Here is a 5,192-nt window from a genome sequence, read left to right as displayed (position 1 = left end):
AATTACGGCCGACTTCTCTTCACAAACCATGCAGGCAAGAAGAGCATGGAGCAGAGTACTTCAGGTCCTCTATGAAAACAAATTCCAGCCCAGATTACTATACCCTGCAAAACTCTCTTTCAAGTTAGATGGAGAAGTGAAATACTTCCATGACAAAGAACTGTTAAAAAATTTCGAGATGACAAAGCCAACCTTGCACAGGATACTGAATGATGTTCTAGAGAGGGACCAAAATTATCATAACTCCATGAATGAGATCAGAAGCAACCACCTAAATAGGGCAAGCAATTAAACACAGGAGAAAAAGAAGTAAATGATGACAAGTAAATAACATGTCAACCATAAGTCAATACATCTCAATTCTAACCATAAATGTAAATGGACTCAATTCACAAATTAAGAGAAATAGACTGGCACAGTGGATTAGGAAACAAAATCCAACAATATACTGTATACAAGAAACACATTTAACTCATAAAGACATTCATAGGCTGAAAGTCATAGAATGGAACACAATATTACACAACCTAACACCTCAGAAAAAAGCAAGGGTAGCAATCCTATTCTCAGTCTCATCTTCAAACCAACAATGATCAAGCGAAATAAAGAAAGCCACTATATATTGGTTACGGGAAAAATTCAAGATGAAGAGGAAACACTCATAAATAAGTATGTACCAAACACAGGAGCACCCAAGTATGTAAAGCAAATCTTAATGGATATGAAAAATCTAATATCGAATGCCACAATCTTAACAGGAGAACTTAACACCCACTTATCCCAAAAAGCAAGGTCAACCAGACAAAAAAATTAGCAAAGAAATAACAGAACTAAACCAGAGCTTAAAAAAAATGAGCTTGGTGGACATATACAGAGTGTCCACCCAAACACATCTGAATACACATTTTCTCAGCTGCACAGGGGTCATTGTCTAAAATTGACCACATACTGGTACATAGGTCATGCTTAAGCATATGAAAGACAACAGAAATCATTCCATGCATATTTTCTGAAAACAGTGCAATAAAACTAGAAATAAATGACAAAAGAAACCAGAAAAATCTCTAAATACATGAATATTAAATGATACCCTTCTTAGCAACCAATGGGCCACCAATGAAATGGAAAAAGCAATTCCATGATATCTACAATTGAATGAAAATTTAAACAAAACATATCAGAATTTATGGGATAAGATGAAAGCAGTACTCAGAGGGAAATACATAGCTGTGAACTCACACATTAGGAAAATAGAATGAGAAGAAATAAATATCTTAATTCTGCACCTTCAACAACCAGAAAAAGAAGAGTAAACCAAACCCAGAGTTTAAAGATGGGAAGAAATCATAAAGATTAGAGCAAAAATTAACTCAATTGAGAAGAATCAATTCAAAGAATTAACAATGCAAATAGCTGGTTGTTTGAAAGACTAAATAAAATTGATAGGCCCCTAGCTAACCTCATCAAAAAGAGGGAAGAAAAAATTCAAATACAACTAATAAGGAATGAAAAGCGTGTAATTACCACAGAACCAGTTTAGATTCAGAAGATTATCAATAGCTATTTCGATAATGATTACTCTCACAGAATAGAAGACACAGAAAAAATGGACAGATTTCTAGAAAGGTACAAATTACCACTACTGAATCAACAAGATATAACCACACTCAATAACCCAATAACAGCCAATGAAATACTACATGTAATAAAAAAAACCTACTGACAAAGAAAAGTCCAGGTCCAGGTGGATTCACAGCAGAAATTTACAGAAGATGTAATCCCTATTCACCTCAAACTCTTCAATGAAATTGAAAAGGAATCAATCTTCCCAAAATCATGCCTGGAGGCTAGTATTGTACTGATACCAAAACCAGGGAAAGATGCAACTAAGAAAGAGAAATACAGGCCAATCTCCCTCATTTACATAGATGCCAAAATCCGCAATAAAATCCAAGCAAACAGAATACAGCAAATTATCAAGAAGATCATACACCATGACCAGGGAAGATTTATCCCAGGGATGCAAGGATTGGTCAATATTCAAAAATCTACAAATGTAGTACACTATATCCTTTTAGCTAGATGTAAAATCCACATGATCATCTCCATTGATGCAGAAAAGGCTTTTGACAAAGTCCAACACTCATTCATGTTCAGAGTCCTACAGAAAATTGGAATAGATGGCCTCTACTTCAACGTGGCAAAAGCCATTCATGAAAACCCAATGGCTAACATAATTCTAGGGAAAAACTGAAATCTGAAATCTTTTGCTCTAAGAAAAACTGAAATCTTTTGCTTTAAGATCTGGTAGAAAACAAGGATGCCGTCTAACACTGTTCCATTTCAACATAGTTCTGGAATCATTAGCTACAGCCATTAGACAAGAGAAAGAAATAAAAGGAGTAAGAATAGGTAAAGAAGTTAAATTTTCATTATTGGCAGATGACACAATACTTTACTTGGAAGACTCAAAAAACTCTACCAAGAAGCTACTAGAATTAATACAGAAATTCAGTAGCATAGCATGTTATAAAGTCAATACCCAAAAGTCAATAGCATTCCTCTACACAGATAACAAACACACTGAGAGGGAAATTCTAGAAATAATACCTTTCACAATAACACCGAGAAAAATGAAATATCTTGGAATTAATCTAACTAAAGAAGTCAAAGATTTTTTCAAGGAAAATTACAGTACTCTAAAGAAAGAGATTGTAGAGGATTTCAGAAAATGGAAATATATTCCATGCTCCTGGATAGGAAGAACGATAGTCCCAAAATTTCTGTACAGATTTAATGCAATCACTATCAAAATCCACCAACATACCTCACAGAGCTAGAGAAATCATTCCTGCAAATTTATTGGGAAGCAGAAAGACCTAGAATAGCAAAGGCAAACCTTGGCAATAAAAACAAGGAAGGAGGCATTACAATTCCTGGCTTGAAATTATACTACAATGCTATTGTGATAAAATCAGCATGTTACTGGCAAAAAATAGAGATGAAGACCAATGGAATAGATTAGAAGACACTGAAACTCCTATGAACATAGCCACCTTATCGTTGACAAAGGGGCCAAACATACTCACTGGAAGGAGCCTCTTTAAAAAATGGTGCTGGAAAAACTAGCACTCTACATGCAGAAATCTCAAACTTGACCCAGGTCTATCACCATGCCCTAAGCTAAAGTCAAAAAGGATCAAGATCTAAACATTAAAATAGGGACACTAAATCTCCTAAAGAGAACATAGGAGGAAGTCTTGAAGACATAGGTGTAGGCAAAGTCTTTATGAAGAGAAATCAAATTGTATGGGAAACAGTTGAAAGAATTAACAACTGGGACCTGCTCTTACTGAGAAGTTTTTGCACGTCAAAAGAAATTACCAACAAATTGAAAAGATGACCCACAAACTTGGAAAAACTCTTGATGAAAATAAGTACTCAGACAAAATCAGCTCTCTAGAATTTATAAAGAATTAAAAACCATTATGGCCCCAAAAATTAAAGACCTAGTCCAGAAATGGGCATCTGAGATGAACACACACTTATCAGAGGATGAAATTAAAGAAGCGAATAAATATATGAAAAAATGCTCCACATCACTAGTTACCCATGAAATGCAAGTTAAAACAACATTGAGTTATCATCTCACCTCAGAAAGAATGGTTGTCATGAAAAAAATCAACCAACAACAAATGTTGTAGAGGTTGAGGGGAAAAAGAAACCCTTCAGTGCTGGTGGGAATGTAGACTGGTGCAACCATTATGGAAATCAGTGTGGAGACTCCTTAGAAAACTTGGACTGGAAGTCCTTTTTAAACCAGCTATTCATCTACTGGGAATTTTTGCCAAAGAATCTGAAAACATCATATCATAGTGATATATGTGTGCTTATGTTTATAGCAGCAGAATTTGTGATAAGCAGATCTTGGAAACAACCAAGCTGCACATCACCTGAGGAATGGATGAAAAAGATGTGGTATTTTTATACAATGGAGTATTACTCAGCTCTAAACAATGATAAATTCAAAGCCTTTATATATAAGTGGATGGCACTAGAATATATACTCATAAGTGAAATAAAGCAGACAGACATTTGTAAATATCGTACACTTTCCCTAGTATAAGAACTTAAAAGAAGAAATCAAAATAGAAGCATATAATACAAGTAAAAGGAAAGCAAGAACTCAAAGACTAACTAATTAAGAGAGGGAAAGGAGAAGAGCTGGGAAACATGACAGTGTCAAGCCATACAGTTATATGTAGAAAATGGGTAAGGCAATGATCCTGAGAATGTTCATAAGAGTTTTGAATCTAGCAGTTAATTGGAATAGTAATCATCCTAACTATATACACTGACACCTGTGAACTAAGCATCTGTACTGAAGATGGCAATTTGTAATAGTAGGTTCATGCTTGGAGTGTCTGTCCTTCTGGTCTTCTGAATATAGACTGCTTATCATGACATGCCAGATGCTGCCATGCTGTCTCTTGGGTAGATGCTTGTTCAAAAAGAACGGGGTGGTGAACGAATGTAGGAGACAGGAAAAGGAGTGTTGTGGGACTCTCCTGCTTCAAGGTTTTATATGGTTAGATTTCTAGACTTTCATGTAAACATAAGAATTATATAATTCTTTGTGCATATTTGTAAAAAAATTCTAATTTTTAAATGATTTTCAACATATTCTGTAGGGACTTAAATTTCAACATATTAATACTTGATATAAAATACCTGTTCCATGTTATGCCTAAGATGTTTGTTATTCAGACGGATAGTGTTTTTAAGCTTAACACCCTAGGTTGTATGGTAATACCAATAACCTTCTCTTCTGAATGGTTAACAACCTAAGTTTGCAGACCAAAATTAGAGAAAAAGGAGGGCCACAAGGAAAGCTAACATTTTGGCCCCACCCTTCCAAGGTCAATTAAGACTCAGCACTTACTAAACCTTGTACTGTAACGTCATGTAACTCAGTAGTGTCCCAAATTTTCTGATCAAGGAGATTATGGGGCCAAAGAGGAAAGTGATCAGTGATGTAGAGTGTGCCAATGGAGAGTCACATGGAGAGAAAACATTCTCTCAGGCTTTCACAGAGAGCACATTGGCGAAGTAATGGCTGTGATTCATCCACATGGCTGACACTGACAAAGGACCTACAATCTGAGGTACAGAATTTCAGGATAAATCCTGAG

Source organism: Octodon degus, unplaced genomic scaffold (assembly GCF_000260255.1).
Source record: "Octodon degus isolate 3935 unplaced genomic scaffold, OctDeg1.0 scaffold00198, whole genome shotgun sequence".
NCBI classification, from domain to species: domain Eukaryota; kingdom Metazoa; phylum Chordata; class Mammalia; order Rodentia; family Octodontidae; genus Octodon; species Octodon degus.
The sequence above is the reverse complement of the archived record's forward strand: the minus strand, read 5'-3'. Positions refer to the sequence as shown.